Below are 18509 nucleotides of genomic sequence, written 5' to 3' on the forward strand. Positions count from 1 at the left end.
AATCCTAGAGTTTGGGGGTTTGCTTTGTTTTCACTTTCAATCTTTTATTTTGTGTTCTAACATGCTAACATTTAAGCCTTGTTAATTTTTTTGTGGTGGGGGGGCTGCACTGTGTGGCATTGTGGGATCTCATTTCCTGGTCCAGGGATCAAACCCACGCCCCCTGCATTGGAAGCATGGAGTCTTAACCACTGGACCGCCAGGGAAGTCCCGAGCCTTGTTAATTTTTTTTAAAATACTTTAAGATATACACAAAGATAATAATTTCGGCATCATGAAGATAAATCTTCAATATAAGTTAAAATAGCAATGATGTTATTTTTCATCTATCAGTCTCACAAAAATTAAACTAATACTACCATATATTAATACTATATGATTCCATTTTCATAACTCAGAAAACCAAGCAAAACTAATCTAAGCTATCAGAAGTCAGGATGGTGGTTGTTCATGGGGGTGGGCAGTGAGTGGAAGCACAAAAGGGACTTCTAGGGTGCTGGTAATGTCCTGTTCCTTGATCTGGGTGCTGGATACATAGGTGTGTTCAGGTTATGAGGTTTATGTATATGACACGTGTACTTTTCTATATCTTCAATAAAATGATTTTAAAAACAACTATACAGGATAGAGAAAGACACAGATTAATGAACTGGCTTATATTCCATCAGATGGAAAGTAACCTAAAAACATGTCAATTTGGCAAAAACTATTACAACTTAAAATGTTCATACCCTTTCCACCAGGCATTCTTATTTCTAGGAACTTATCCTTTAAAAACATGCCCACAGGGGGCTTCCCTGGTGGTGCAGTGGTTAAGAAGCTGCCTGCCAATGCAGGGCACATGGTTCAAGCCCTGGTCCATGAAGGTCCACATGCCCAGAACAACTAACCCCGTGAGCCACAACTACTGAGCCCATGCACCACAACTACTGAAGCCTGTGCACCTAGAGCCTATGCCCTGCAACAAGAGAAGCCACTGCAATGAGAAGTCCGCGCACCGCAACGAAGAGTGGCCCCCACTTGCTGCAACTAGAGAAAGTCTGCACGCAGGAACGAAGACCCAACGCAGCCAAAAACAAAGAAAACAAAATGCCCACAAATACACAATGTTATATACTAGAATGTTCTTTGTAGCATTATTTTTAAGAGCTAAAAAATAAATCTAGCTTCCATCACATAAGGATATAATAAATAAGAAGTCTGTAACACTGATGAGGTCCCTTACCAAACCATGCTGGCACCCTGATCTCAGACTTCCAGACTCCAGAACTGTAAGCAATAAATTTATGCTGTTTATTGGGGAAAAAAAGAAAGGGCGGATGGAATCTAAAGGTTCATCCACCAATCAGAAAACAGTTAACTAACATATAGTACACATACACTATGCAATTAATCAAATGAGTAAAGCAGATCCATATGCACTGACATGAAAAGATGTCCAAGATACATTAAGTGAAAAAAGAAAACAGTTAATAGTATATTTAACATGAGCTCATTTTGGTTTAAAACTATACCATTAATAAACTATGTGAATACTATAAAATTCTTAGAGGAAAACATAGGCAGACACTGTCTGACATAAATTGCAGGAAGATCTTTTTTGATTCACCTCCTAGAGCAATGAAAATAAAAATAAACAATGAAAATATGAAAATAAACTAATTAAACTTAAACGCTTCTGCACAGCAAAGGAAACCATAAACAGAATGAAAAGACAACCTACAGAATGGGAGAAAATATTTACAAACAGAGCAACTGACAAGAAATTAATCTTTAAAATATACAAACAGCTCATACAGCTCAATGGCAAACAAAACAAAACAATCCCAAATCACAAAATAGGCAGAAGATCTAAACAGACGTTTCTCCAAAGAAGACATCGAGATGCCCAAAAAGCACATGAAAAGCTGCAATATCACTAATTACTAGAGAAATGCAAATCAAAACTACAATGAGGTATCACCTGACACCAGTCAGAATGGCCATCATCAAAAAATCTACAAACAATAAATGCTGGAGAGAGTGTGGAGAAAAGGGAAACCTCCTACACTGTTGGTGGGAATGTAAATTGGTCCAACCATTATGGAGTACAGTATGGAAGTTCCTTAAAAAACTAAAAATAGGGCTTCCCTGGTGGCGCAGTGGTTGAGAGTCTGCCTGCCGATGCAGAGGACACGGGTTTGTGCCCCGGTCCGGGAAGATCCCACATGCCGCGGGGCGGCTGGGCCTGTGAGCCATGGCCGCTGAGCCTGCGCGTCCGGAGCCTGTGCTCCACAACGGGAGAGGCCACAACAGTGAGAGGCCCACATACAGAAAACAAACAAACAAACAAAAACTAAATATAGAGCTACCATATGACTCAGCAATCCCACTCCTGGGCATATATCCAGAGAAAACCATAATTTGAAAAGATACATGCACCCCAGTGTTCACTACAGCACTATTTACAATAGCCAAGACATGGAAGCAACCTAAATGTCCATCAACAGAGGAATGGATAAAGAAGATGTGGTATATATATATATATATATATAGAGAGAGAGAGAGAGAGAGAGAGAGAGAGGGAGAGAGAGAGAGGGGGAGGGAGATTATTCAGCCATAAAAAAGAATGAAATAATGTCATTTGCAGCAACATGGATGGACCTAGAGATTGTCATACTGAGTGAAGTAAGTCAGACAGAGAAAGACAAATATCATATGATATTGCTTATATGTGCAATTTAAAAAAATGATACAAATGAAATTGTTTACAAAACAGAAATAAAGTCGCAGATGTAGAAAACAAACTTATGGTTACCAGGGGGCGGGAAAGATGGGAGAGGGAAAAATTGGGAGATTGGGATTGACATATACACACTACTATATATAAAATAAATAACAAGGACCTACTGTATAGCACAGGGAACTCTTCTCAAATGCTCTGTAATGACCTATATGGGAAAAGAATCTAAAAAGAGTGGATATACGTATATGTATAACTGATTAACTCTGTTGTACAGCAGAAACTAATGCAACATTTTAAATCAACTATACTCTAATAAAAAATTTAAAAAAGAATTATTAATGTGATTCTACTGCTAGAGTGAAAGTTAGGAACATAGAAATAAATAATTTTTCAAAGGAAAAAAAATACTACGTGAACATGTATAGAAAAAATTAAGACTATGTACCATACTGTCTTTCAGTGGGTTGGTGGAAATGTTCATTTTCTACATTATTTCTGATGTTTGAATTTTGATAATGAACAAGTATTACCTTTATAAGCAGAAAAGAGTAATAATGGAATAAAGTGAACTGGCTTATGTTTTATTGGAATTTCTAGGATATTTTCATGACTGACTGAACTCATCTTTAAAAGATGCTATCTTTACTCTGCTGATCAAAATAATATGAAATCTGCTCTTAACTGATAAAAATAAACTAACATAATAAAAATATCCTCAATGGCTCCCTACTACCTATAAAGTCCATTTTTTTTAGACTAGAATGCACAGTCATTACTCAGTCAATAAATACACACTGAGCATGTATGTATTTGTTCTTGTGCTAACCAAAATAAGATATGGTCTCTGGCCACAAAGAGCTTAGACAGGAAGACAGTTGTGTAAATAAACTACACTAACAAATTAAAGTTATATAAGTATATGCTTATAAAGCAGGTGCACAAAAGAAAAAGTAGTGAATTCTATCTGAAAGTGAAACTGCTATGTTTCCTTCCCTGCAAAATGCATGTGTTGAAATCCTAACCTCCAGTGTGATGGTATTAGGAGGTAGGGGTCTTTGGAAGGTGATTAGGGAGGGAGGGTGGAGCCCTCATGAATGGGATTAGTGCCCTTATATAAGAGACCCCAAAGAGCTCCTTCATGCCTTCTACCACATGAAGACACTGGAGAAGATGGCAGTATATGAACCAGGAAGCAGGCCCTCACTAGACAAAGAATCTGCCAGCACCTTGATTTTGGACTTCCCAGCCTCCAGAACTAAGAGAAATGTGTTTGTTTCTTAAACCAACAAACCTATTGTATTTTTGTTACAGCAGCCCAGATAAACTAAGACAGATACTGTTTAAGAATGGTATATTGAGGATGACACTCTTGAATCAAGAATTAAAGGATGAGTAGTTCACCAGACAATATAAGGAAGGAATGCCAGGCATAGAAAATGATTTCTTATTTTATAATTGTGTATACATATTTTAATGTAGAAAATAGCATTTTATAGTCCAAATAAGAAAATTGGTCTAATTTGAGTTTATAAATTTTATATATCTATGAACAATTTTTATATTATGCACATACATATATATACTTGTTCTATTAAAATAATATACCAAATGAAATTTCTAAAATATGAAAGCTTTCCTTTTAAATTAATTTTATTTTATTATTATTATTTTTTTGGCCACGCCATGTGGCTTGCGGGATCTTAGATCCCCGACCAGGGATTGAACCTGGGCCCCTGGCAGTGAAAGTGCTGAGTCCTAACCACAGGACCACCAGGGAATTCCCTACAATAATTTTAAATGCTTGTTATTTCTGGGAATGATGATCAATCTAAAATAATGTGGGGGGGAAAAAGGATTATATAAGATTAAACTGTTAGCTAAAAACAGATTTCTAATGACTTCAAATTATATGTTTCTGCTTCAATTAACTCTGATTAATAAGCAAATCACTAGTGTTTTTTAGAAGGTTGCAAAATGGAACTTAAAAATTAATCACTATTTTAAAGTGTAGTATTTACAATTATAGAAATAAAATCCATTCATTCCTGAGTTTGGGTAAATATGTATCAAAACTATTTTTAAGACTATAAACATGCTGAGAGTTCCCTGGTGGCCTAGTGGTTGGGATTCTGGGCTTTCACTGACGTGGTCTGGGTTCAGTCCCTGGTCAGGGAACTGAGATCCTGCAAGCCACGTGATGCGGCCAAAAAAAATACTATAAACATGCTTTTTATCTATTAAACTTGGGTTTTAGTGGCAAGTACATATTCTTCCTGATTGGGGATTTTATTATATTATTTATTTATTTTTCTTTTTTTTTTCTTACAGTTTTATTGAGATATAATTGACACACTCGATTGGGGATTTTAATCGGAACTTTCTCTCTAGTGACTTAAGGCAATTACCATACTGCAAACCAATAAGAGTAAAAAATGAATATAAGAACAACTTATTTATCCAGAACCATAATTAAGCTATTTCAGATACTTCCCCGTCTGGGAAGATCCCACATGCCACGGAGCGGCTAGGCCCGTGAGCCATGGCCGTTGAGCCTGCGCGTCCGGAACCTGTGCTCCGCAATGAGAGAGGCCACAACAGTGAGAGGCACACATACTGCAAAAAAAAAAAAAAAAAGTTTTTGCAGAGTACCTGGCACCTATAAATGCTCAATAAATGTTTAACAAACTTTATTATTACCAAACTTCTATGACTCCTTTGTATTAATTTTCTATCCTATCAGGCTTTTGGCTGTCATTTCCATCATATACGTTTCTAACAGACAGTTCAAATTTTGCAGATTTTAATCTGCTACTGAGTGAGAAATCTGATAATTAGGCTAGATAGTAATATGTCTAAAACCCCAAATTACTCAGGCTTGAAATCAAGATTGAGTATATGGACTTCGCAACTTCTACTTTTGCTATGCGAAAGCCATATTACCTCCTGATAATATTCCATACAGTTGAAGTTTCTGAATAAGTGATCTCTCCATAATAAAGTGCTATGTTGCAACCTTTTACAGACAATGGAAACCAAATGAAAGGAAAATATTACACATGTTCCAAACCTTACAAAGACAGTCATGTTTCAGGCCAAACACAGGTCTATATTTTTCAGTTGACATTTACCAAGAAAAAATTTTGTAGCACAAGTACACTTAATTTTTCTTCAGAAACTGAAGATTTCAAAGACCATTATTCCATTTATTCCTGACTTAAAAAACCAACACAATGCAGTATGATTGTGCTTCATTAACCATTCTTTTAGTTATTAGAACCCTCTGTGCTTTAGCTGGGCACAAAGGTTGTCCACCTACACTACTTTCTGAGCTTTCCTTACACCTGGGCATAGAAAGTGACTACACTCTGGCCAATGAGTTCTTTGTACCTTCCAAGTCATGTCCTTAAAAGGAAGCTATTTGTTCTTCATTCCTCTTTCTTCTTCCCTCAGCCTGGAACTTGAACCTGCAGGTAATAAAGCACCTTCAACAATTCAAACAAGGGCACCATCCTAGCGGATGGCAGAACAAGATAAAGAGCAGCACCTGGGCCTCTGGACCACCCTGAGGAACATAACTAACCTATCCTAGGGATTGCCTTCTAATTGGACTTTTATTGGACAAAGACACAAACTTTTATCTTGGTTAGACCTCTGTTATAGCAGCTGATCCAATACCTAAACTAATAAACTCGTTTTACAGGACAGGAAACTAAGGTTCAGGGATAAAGCAATGCACCCCAAAATACCCTGCCAGTTTGGTGGTACAGTCCAGATTCTAACTGAGCTACAGATGTCTCACTTCAAAGCCCACACACTTTCTACTATCCTACATTGCCTCTTATGCAGAGAAATGGGAGCCTGAGCACCTGTTGCAAACTACAGGGACTGCAAGATTTTTTTTCTTTTTTGTAAATAGGGGAACACTGTAATGTAGTTCCTGTGAATAGCTTCCACTTTCACTACAGACCAGTAAGGACCCTCATAAGCCTTGGACTTAACTGCCGAGCCAGGGTAGTCCCTTGTTCTAAGGGAGTTGGAGCTTTACTCTGGGAAAGCTATAATCAGAAGCTACCAAGTATTTATGAAAAAGTCAGCACTATATATAAGTACTTCAGAAATTAATATACTCACTTTTAAAGAATTAATCTGGCTGAGATAATAAGGAGAAACTGGAGCAGAAAGAGATTACAGAAAAAATATGTCAGCTCATTATAACAGACAAGAAATAAGGTAAAAAAAAAGGGCATTAGGGTGGTGGCAATGGGGAAGGGCTGAAGAGATAGATAAGACAAAAGAATATTTGAAAGAAATGAATTTAAGAGGCTTGAGAATAAAGAATAAAATGTCTGAAACAGCTGCTGTTTGGAATTCAACTTCTAGAAATTTGTCCTAAGGCAATATATGCACATGTACAGTCATAATTACAAGAACAACCACTGCAGCACTGTAATAGAAAAAGAAACAAAACAGAAGGACCTTAAATGCCCATTCATGGAGCACTTACACTTTTCATTTTATACACTTCTACAGCTTTTCCTTAAGCATGTATTCAAATGTCTCTTTTGTCTTTTAAAAAAAAGAATCAGAGAATCAAAAAGCATCACTGAATAAGCTAGCTGAAGTTTGATATGAATCCACAATCACTTTTCTATATCTCAGAATATTCTGGTTTTGGTAAAGTCAAAGGAGTAATAGCGTCTGAAGAATTCCATGCCATAATCTTGAAGTTGGTGATTCATTCATTCATTCATTCATTCATTCAACAAATGTTGGAGTGCTGCTGCCCTCATCGGGGCCATGGTCAGTGCAACCAGAGAGCAGTGGTTTGTGACAAGGTAAGTTCAGAAATTGGACTAAGCAGGGGGGTGAGGGATGAGTAAAATACGTGAGGGAGATTAAGAGGTACAAACTTTCAGTTATAAAATAAGTCATACAGATGTAATGTACAGCATAGGGAATATAGTCAATAATATTGCAATAACTTTGCATGGTGACAGATAGTAAGTAGACTTACAGCGGTGATCATTTTGTAATGTACAAAAATACCAAACCACTATGTTGTACACCTGGAACTATTATAATATTATAAGTCAATTATACTTCAATAGAAAAGAAAAAAGAGGACTTCCCTGGTGGAACAGTGGTTAAGAATCCGCCTGCCAATGCAGGGGACACGGGTTCGAGCCCTGGTCCGAGAAGATCCCACATGCCATGGAGCAACTAAGCCCGTGTGCCACAACTACTGAGCCTGCGCTCTAGAGCCCACATGCCACACCTACTGAAGGCCAAGTGTCTAGAGCCCGTGTTCCGCAACAAGAGAAGACACCGCAATGAGAAGCCCGTGCACGGCAACAGAGTAGCCCCCACTGGTTGCAACTAGAGAAAGCCCATGCGCAGCAACAAAGACCCAACGCAGCCAAAAATAAATTAATAAATAATTTTTTAAAAAAAGAAAAGAAAAAAGAAAGCAACTGGGACTAAGCATTAGAAACTTCTATAACAACTGGATACCTTTGTGGCTGTTTAATAAAAAAGAAAAAATTGGGCTTGTATATTGTATGTCCATGAGTATGTGTGTGTGTATTGTCATTTCATTTTCCTATAAATTCATTTTTATTATATTTTACAAAAGTATTGGTCTGTGATGAATTGGAAATTGGGGGGGAAAAAACAATCCAACTGGTTCTTCACCACAGTCAGTTTGAGAAATACTATTAAAGTGCTTAATATCTTGCTGGGCCCTGCAAAATTCTATTTTGGGGAAACAGCAGTGAATCACTACAGAAGGTACCTACTCAAATGAAATTATAATAGCAAGGAGACAACAGAATAAATTAAAAACAAGATAAATACAGAAAATAATAAGTGCACTGAGGGAAATGATTAGGGAAATAAGACAGAGACTGGGTGGAAAGTAGTACTTTGGACAGCATAGCTGGTCAGAAGGTCCCAAGTTAAGCAATGATTTGGATATAGTCGGACGTGTGGGTAATTGGTATCAAAAATGAAGCAAGTGGAAAAGTAGGGAAGCAGAGTGAATGAGGATGTTACCATCAGAAGGGAAAAGGACAGTATTTTAGAGCTGAAGGATATGTTTATTCAGTGTCCCACATGGGATCCTGAGATGAGAGATTTTTGTTGCTAGCAACTCACTCACTCTCTCAGAATCCGACCAAGGAGGCCACTTAGTAGTTTAAAGCAAAATTTATAAATTTACTATTTTTTTGAGGTCACAGACTCTTGCCCTAGTCCTCAACACCCTTACCTATATGACGGGAGCGTTAGAAAGGAAGTACAAGTTTAAATCCCCCAGATTTCAATGCCATCCTGCTCCTTTTCAGTTAACATTTTGCTGCCATTATTGATCAAAAGAATGAGTTGTAATACAGAAAAAATTAATCCAGTCTACTTTAGTAAAAAATCAGAAATATTTGTCCCTACGCCTTTTACCAAAGTACTCATTATCACAGCATACTACCAAGGCGCCACATTTCAGATGACCATTCTGTAGACTTCAAACAAGTAACCTTCCCAGATTTTCTGCCTGAATCAACAGAGATATAAATACAGTTGACCCTTGAACAACAGTTATGACCCTTGAGCAACAGTTATGAACTGCGCAGGTCCACTTATACTTTCTTTTCAGTAGCAAATACTGCAGTACTATGTGATCCTTGGTTGGTTGAATCCGAGGATATGAGGATATGGAGGAACTGTGGATACACAGAGTCAACTATAAATTAAATTACAGGAGGATTTTCTACTGTGCAGAGCGTTGGTGTTGTTCAAAGGTCAACTGTACAGTCAGGATATGTAAGGTTACAGAATAGAATACTGGTAACAACAGGAAAAGATACTTCTGTCTATTTGTTTGAAACAAAGAAACTTACATTTTTAAAAACTCTCTAAAAAAAAAACTATGTTCATTGATTAGTAAATAGAAAAATTCTAATACCTACTGTTAAAATTTTAAAAAATCAAATAGCTATGAATATAACTATTTCACTCATAAAGAAACTCATTTGTGTAACAAACATTGGTAAATGCAAAGAAAACACTCTGGAAGGATGTATAACAAACATCATTAGAGATTACTCCTGGTAATGGGAAATAAGATCGTGAAAAGAGGAAGAAAAGGGCAACTTTAGACTATATACTGATTTTAATTATTTATAATAAGCATGTTTTCAACTACTGTTTCAATAACACAAACATTTAAAGAAATTTCCAGAATATGTTAGACTTTGCTTTGATTCTATTACCTGCTCTAACATACCACCTGATTGACTCACTGTTCATCTACTTTCTGAACACTGTTGGTTCTTGTTATTCATAATAGTTATGCTCTATAGTCACCATGAACACTGAATTAGCAGACACTGAACTGCTGTGCCTAAAGGAAATACAGTGCTAGGTTCCTGTGAGTCCCTGGTAACATTTTCATCAATGGATCCAATACATAACCTTGTTTAACGTGTGCTTCTGTTTAAAGACATCTTATTCAATATACACCCTTGATTCAGTAACACTGAACTCACAGCTACCAGCGCTATTACTCATGCCTTAGTGAGCTTATCTAACACACATATTTTCTCCACAAGGTACATCACAGCTTTCTTATGCAATACTTCGGAACACTAGACAACAGTTCAGCACTACATTTGGGGCCAGTTTTAATAGCAAAAATTTTTAAAAAGCACAGAAATGCAAAACACATGACACTAAACAGACTGTGAAAAGGACACTTGTTTACAGTATAAGAGTGGAAACAAGAAGGCAGAATATCTTTTTGTTTGACCTCAGTTGGGAATGCACACATCAGTGACTCTGATTTTTTGCTACTCTGCATCTGTCCACAAATCAGTGTGAAAGTGTTGCGTGTATTAATTGTGGGGTTACAATTTTTAGCGTGTAGGTGAATTCACAAATATAGAATCAGTGAATAACAAGGATTGACTGTATCTTAAATTCAAGCTTTCTAAGTCAGTTTTGTTATCTACAAGATGGAGGAATAAACTAGATAAATTCTAAGGCTACTTAATACTCAAAACTTTGAATATGTTAAAATACTCAATTTTACCTACTTTGTAATAATGTAGTTATTTGCTATAAACCTCTGAAAAAATCTATTTGGCCTATACAGTGTTTAAAATAATTTTAAAAGCCAACATTTCAAAATCAAAAGACTTCATATAAAACTCCAGATTTCTACCTTTTCTTTTTCTCTCTTTTTTTTTTTTTTGCTATACGTGGGCCTCTCACTGTTGTGGCCTCTCCTGTTGCGGAGCACAGGCTCCGGATGCGCAGGCCCAGCCGCTCCGCGGCATGTGGGACCCTCCCGGACGGGGGCACAAACCCGTGTCCCCTGCATCGGCAGACGGACTCTCAACCACTGCGCCACCAAGGAAGCCCTCTACCTTTTCTTGAAAAACATCAGCCTGTTAGCTAATGGTAACTAACACTGTATTTCATACAATTTGAGAAGCCAATGATTATAAGATCTACCATTTTTTAAATGTATTGCCAAGAAAAGAGAAATACCGCCAATTATAATTACAAGATGCAACCTGACTTCAGAGATGTTTAAATGCTAAAGTGCATTACATAACTGTTAAAATATGGCATGTATAGCACTTACTATGTGCCAGCTATGTTCTAAAATTCTTTATACTTTTAAATTTATTTAATCTTCACCAAAATCCTATTGATAGGCACTATTACTATCCACATTTTAGAGATAAGGAAACAGAGGCACAGTGGGTAAGTGACTTGTCCAAGTTCACAGAACTAGTATGTGGTGCGACGGGATTCAAAGCCATTAAATTGGCTCTCTGCAACAACTGGCTGAAGCTGAGCACTAGCTACACTCTCAAGGCAGGACATGCAGGCTCCAGTTTCATCCCAGACCTCTGATCTCTTCTCTAACCCGACCCGCTTCACTGAACAATGATGCTACCCAACTGACACTGTTGGGATTTGAGTTTGTGATTCTTGCATTAAACAACAGAATACTACATATTAACAAAAAACAGTTCTAAAGAGAAAAAATATGTATGAGTAAAATTTAACCCAGAGTTAATCTTATTTAAAAGGATCAGAAAGGGGTGATAAGAAGGAAAAACGTAAGAGACAGCAGTATTTCAACTAATTCATACTATGCTAACTAGGTATTAGAGTTAATCAGAGATAAATACAATGATGAATTAGATATGGATCCTGTTATCAAGATGCTTTTATAGTCTATTAGAAGAGGATATAAGTGTAATTAAGAAAAGCAACTAAAAATCTGATATTTTAAATAATTTCTAATAAAGTAGCTGTATGTTTTAACATGCAAAGATCTCTAAGACATATCCATCAATGAAAAAGATAAGCTGTAAAACACCATAAACAGTGTATCATTTGTGAAAAAGAGAGATAAATATGCTCATACAAATATATAATTCTATACTGTATGATTATTCATAAAGGTCTGGAAAGATTTATACCAAACTAAGAATAGTGGTTATTTCAGGAAAGAGAAGTGAAATTGGAGATGGTAGTCAAAGAAGACTTAAACCTTACTAGTATTGTTTGCCATTTTGTGTAATAAAATAAAAAGCTAATTAGTAAACTAATATGTATAACCTCATGCAGGTGACTATGTTTCAGGACTCTTGTTTTCAGTAATTGCCATGTGAGGTTCACAATTCCACTTATTAAGAAAAATATGAAAAGAACAAAAAATTCCATTAATAACTGATAAATTGGGCATAATCAGAATTATAACCTTATAATCCAAATTTAATGTTTGTTTGTTTTGCTTACTAATAGTGTCACTTATTTTTATTCAGTAATACACAAAGGAGGCCAAAAAAGAAGCAATGGGAATAGGAGTGACTAGGAAAGAAAAACCTGAGATGAGGAATGTGAAACTAAAAAACCTCTGAGAAGTAAAAGGGGTAAAAAAGAAGATGGCATAAAACTAGGTTGGTGAGCCACATTTAAAAGACACTGACATAATGTAGTTTGCAATATTTTCTCACAATTCCTAATAGAAATCCATATTTTTTTACTATTCAGTAACTATTTAACTGACATGCAAAAATGAAAGGAATGTCAATTTAAAAAAATTGAATTCAACCATTCAATCATTTATTCAACAAATATTTATCAAGCACCTAATACCAACTTATTTGATATAACTTTGCCTTCATGACGCTTAAAACATAGTTATAACTTTTTTGGAGAGAACTTCCCCAACCATAACTATAGGACTAAAATAATTCATGCTAATCAACAGTCAATTCATTTATATTGTTTTAATGGAATAAAAAAATTACTGTTTTCAAATACAAAAAAGAGCTAGAAATTTGGTTTAACTCAAACTCTACTACTGAGAAGATTTTCCAAAAAGAAAAAAAAGCAAAAGCCAGACTTATCTTCAGATGACCTAAATTATTACAATCTAAAAAAAAAAAAAAAGTAGGAACATTACAGTCAAACACAGTCTCTCTGCAGATAAATCCATAAACCTAACACAATCTATTTCCATTACAATTACCAATAAGTCAGCTGACATAATATACTGCATTTATTCTCCATGCTTTCTCTCAGAAATGAACTATGTTTTCCAAAAGCACACCCTTTTAAGCAAGGCATCATAATGAAACTTCTCTACCAAATAACAAATGCTAGCATCTCAAAGTCTAACACTACCAAAGTTTTCAAATTAAAGGTGACTAACTTTTTATACAAAGAATGTTTATGGCATTTCTGCCTGAGGTATAAAAATATAAGCATGTCTTTTCTATGATATCTACAACACAAAAAACAGACAGAACAGTATACATAATAAGAGATAAATGTATAAAAAGAAAAACAAATTTATATAAGAAATTCTTACATTCTCTCCTAAAAGATAATTCAGAAGTGATTACAATTACTTCTCAAACCATAAAGCATCAGGAATTACTTTGTCTTTTAGGCAGCCAAATGGGCAACACTTCATGAACTCCATAAAACTGATGATAATGAAGAACTTCTAAAATGCAGCATTCCTTTAAAAAGATATATCATTTAGGACAATAGTAACCAACATGTGTTCCTCAGAACACTAGACCTACAAGGTTTCCTGGAGGAAAAAATGTATATCATCAATTAGATTTGGCAAACACAACTTACTTTATATCTCCATCTTGAAAATATTTGAAAACATAACACAGTGCCTGTTTAATAAACCTTGTATAAGTATCAGGTTTTTTGTTTTGTTTTTGACCATCACTCAGTACACACTTCTTTAGTAACAGAACCCTTTCAAGTACATCTACTCACTTTCTTTGGGACATGGTTTGGTATGCAAATTTTAAATGATACAAATAATCTATACATAATAAACCTTCAAAAGAGCCATGTAGGGACTTCCCTGGTGGCGCAGTGGTTAAGAATCCACCTGCCAATGCAGGGGACACGGGTTCCAGCCCTGGTCCAGGAAGATCCCACATGCCACGGAGCAACTAGGCCTGTGCGCCACAACTACTGAGCCTGCGCTCTAGACCGTGAGCCACAACTACTGAGCCCGTGCGCCTAGAGCCCGGGAGCCACAACTACTGAGCTCGCACGCCTAGAGCCCGTGCTCTGCGACAAGAGAAGCCACCGCAAAGAGAAGCCCGCATAGCGCAATGAAGAATAGCCCCCGCTCATTGCAGCTAGAGAAAGTCCACACGCAGCAACGAAGGCTCAACGCAGCCAAAAATAAATAAATTTATCAAAAAAAAAAAAAAAAAGCCATGTAGTTTTCAATAGACACTACTTAAAAAGAATATAAGAGACATCTTTGATTGGGTATAGAAGTGATCAAAGCACAAATCATTATTAAGGCTTTCTCTGACACTGTTATTATAAGAGAGCTAAGAGGGAAAACACATACCAGTTACTATACTGACCTGGTTATTAATGTAGAATATGAAACAGGAATCCAGATACAGGAGTTTCAGGCTACACATTTATAGTAACGTGGTATCTAATGCGCTTGACTAAACCAAAACTATGTCTAAATTTAAGTGCACATTCCTTAATAACAATTTTTATTAAAAGAAACTACAGCTGTGTCCATACTGTTAGCTCTTTTGCTTTTTAAGCCAGCTGACCAAAGTCTGATCGAAAAAGAGATGCCTTAACAGTAGAGTAATTCTGCATATCTTTTCTGGACTTCTGCAATTTTCATGCCTTGGGACACAATTTGAGAAGAGAACCCCCCCTCTCCACGATTTATCACCAAATGTAGTTAACACTTTTCTTGGAATCTGCCAAGAAACTCGCTTTTAAAAAAAGATATTAGTTGGAAGGTAGACGGGAAATTAAGCACGTCTGAGCACTCAAAAGAATGGGTAGGATTTTTACTATAATTAGTGTTTATTTGGACCTAGCAAAGTATGCCAAGGCTGAGGAGGCTTCAATCATCAGAAATCAGTGCCTTTCTCTACTAAAGTAAAAAAGAGAAATCAAATTAAAAAGTATATGAGGGCCTCCCTGGTGGCGCAGTGGTTGAGAGGCCGCCTGCCGATGCGGAGGACACGGGTTCGTGCCCCGGTCCGGGAAGATTCCACATGCCGCGGAGCGGCTGGGCCCGTGAGCCATGGCCGCTGAGCCTGCGCGTCCGGAGCCTGTGCTCCGCAACGGGAGAGGCCACAACAGTGAGAGGCCCGCATACCGCAAAAAAAAAAAAAAGTATTTGACTCTAAAACCGGAAAGGTTTAATGTGAATGAAATTCTAGACTTAAAATATTCCAAACTTTATAGAATTATTGACGATCATATGATACAAACACAAATATTTACTATTTTGTTTCTAAAGAACATCTTAATACCAGTCCAAAGTTACTCTTAACTAAGTATGAAAAGCTAGGCACTACGCAAGCAATAATACAACTCACACAGTTAGAAGGCACGTTAGTTAAGAAAAAGCAGGAAAGCAGTCAAAGCACGGCAAACCTGAAAAATCCTTTAAGTAAAAAGTTCGACGTAATGAATTTCAATCATTCCAGAACTTTGATTCCTACAGTCTTTAAAAAGTATTGTTTCAGCACCTAGTAATTGGTAAGCTGCTATGATTACAGATCTGTGATTTCTTTCATAACACCATAATTAATTCATTTAACAAATATTTATTTAGTATTACTATGGAAAAACAAAGATTAAAATATCTACGGGGATTTCTCTGGTGGCACAGTGGTTAAGAATTCACCTGCCAGTGCAGGGGACACGGGTTCGAGCCCTGGTCTGGGAAGATCCCACATGCTGCGGAGCAACTAAGTCCGTGTGCCACAACTACTGAGCCCGCGTGCCACAGCTACTGAAGCCCATGGGCCTAGAGCCCGTGCTCCACAACAAGAGGAGCCACCGCAATGAGAAGCCCGTGCACCACAACGAAGAGTAACGCCTGCTCACCACAACTAGAGAAAGCCCGTACGCAGCAACGAAGACCCAACGCAAATATTAATTAATTAAAAATAAAAATAAAATATATATGAACACTGCCCAAAAGACGCTTAAGAGTCCAGAAGAGACGGCACAGATTTAAAGGGTAGAAAATGGTAAAGAGCCTAAGAAATGCACAATCTACTTAAATTGTGAAGATTGCTCAGAGGGGAAAGATTCTATGCAGTTTGGTGGGGGAAAGAAGTAAGGGGTGCAAATCAGGGAAGGGATCGATGATGGATTTAAACGAGAAGTAGAATTTAGACAATGAAAAGAGGCTTTCCACTGGAAAGAGATGAGAATAGCAAAAAGATGGAAAACCACAATGAAAATAATTTAATTTTGCAGGAATGGACAAACCTACAAAATACTAGCTGATAGTGCAGAAGTTAGATATTCTAAGCTCTGGCAACTGGAATATCCAGGTCACTTCAAATCACCAATGAAAAGATCTAATATTGTACCAACACACTCTATTGATGCTCTATAAATACTTCTAAATTAGTGACCCATGACCCCTTATACCAATTATTCTTCCTGATGGAATGAGATGGTGAAATAAATTTTATTCATACTGTAACTCAGAATAAACTATTAATTCTCATCAGAAGACATACTAGTTCTCCAATTTTGAGTATACACGTTCAAAGTTAGGCAAGAACGAGGACCCCCCCCCACTTTCCTTTCAGTTTATATATACAAGATACACATCTGATACTCAAGTTTCACTTTGAAATCATGATATAAAAGTAATGTTGTTCCAGTCACTATGGCAAGATCAAAGTGTTCTAGTCTCAGCTCTGCCATACTGTGCAAGTTGCTTTAGTGCCCTGTGCCTCAGTTTCCTAACTTGTAAAATAAGGGGGTTCCACCTGGATGATCTGCAAAGGGCCTTTCAGCTTTAAAATCCTATACCCAGTTAAATGTACATCACCTTTTCTACAGAAGTCATTGTGCCAAGACTAACTATAACAAAAAGAGTATTCTTTCCCTAAACACATGTAATAAAAATTAGCCTTTATTAAGCACATACTAAGTCTTAGGCTCTTTCTATTCCTTATTTCACTTAATCTTCACTACACCCATCAGAGTAGGCATTTTCCTCATTTTACTCATAAGGTTTTAGCCATCTCTTGCCTGTTCAATCCAATTAGGGGTGGAAGGCAAGGATTCAAATCAAGGTCTAACTCCAAAGCAAGCTCTAATAAATCACACTATAAAACTTGGTGCCTCAAAGAAAAATATCAGGCAGATAATATACACAAACAAAAGCTGAAGGGGTGGGCTGTGTGACTATGGTAACCTGGAGAGAGCGTGGTCTTCTAAGAGCGCAACTCAGCTGCCTTGAAGCCACGGTGGGAATGGACAAGAGAAGCCAAATATCGGTCTGTGTGTCTGCATGTGAAATCTCCTGATTTTCAAATGAAGGAAGATAGATTCACCAGCCTTCAGCTTCTGCTTTAAACAGTTCTAACTCAGATTTTGTGAGGTTAGTTGTAATAATTATATAAATTTCCAAAATTCCCAGATAAGTATTAAAATACGGGGCAGCAGCAATAAAGCCTAGGCTTTGATGTAAGGCAAACTTTGGTTGAATCCCTGCTCCATTACTAGCAGTGTGACCTAGGTCAGGTAACTTCACCTCTCTAAGCCTCATTTCTTCATTTGTAAAGTGAGGATACTATCACCTATCTTTCAGGGTGGTTAGGGATCTAAGGAGAATGTGAACTATAAAGAGCACAGTACCCAGCACAAGGTAAGGGCTTGACAAATGAAAGCTATTATTTACCCTTCAGGATTCCAGTAACACAGAACATGGGATCTATGTTCATAGACAACCCAGTAATGTCTACAAATACTACCCAAAGTTTACCTTTAAAATGCCATACTCTGGACTTCCCTGGTGGCGCAGTGGTTAAGAATCCGCCTGCCAATGCAGGGGACACGGGTTCGAGCCCTGGTCCGGGGAGATCCCACATGCCGCAGAGCAGCTAAGCCCTTGCACCACAACTACTGAGCCTGCGCTCTAGAGCCCATGCGCCACAACTACTGAGGCCGTGTCCCACAACTACTGAAGCCCGCGCACCTACAGCCCGTGCTCTGCAACGAGAAGCCACCGCAATGAGAAGCCCGTGCACCGCAACGAAGAGTAGACCCCGCTCGCTGCAGCTAGAGAAAGCCCGCGCGCAGCAACGAAGACCCAACGCAGCCCCCCCAAAAGGTCGTAGCTTGTCACTTTCTTGTAGATCTAAAATTACTCTCAAATTAAAAGCTTAGTTTAAAAAAAGTCATATACACTCATTTCTAATAGACAACCAAACTTCGA

General features: G+C 37.3%; 1 protein-coding gene across 2 annotated transcripts in view; it reads right to left on the bottom strand.

Moving 5' to 3' along the window:
* The window catches only part of USO1 (USO1 vesicle transport factor), a 97408-nt gene that overhangs the window by 77893 nt on the left and 1006 nt on the right, over window positions 1-18509 (bottom strand). The window lies entirely within an intron of this gene.

This window comes from Delphinus delphis, chromosome 5 (genome assembly GCF_949987515.2).
Source record: "Delphinus delphis chromosome 5, mDelDel1.2, whole genome shotgun sequence".
NCBI lineage: Eukaryota > Metazoa > Chordata > Mammalia > Artiodactyla > Delphinidae > Delphinus > Delphinus delphis.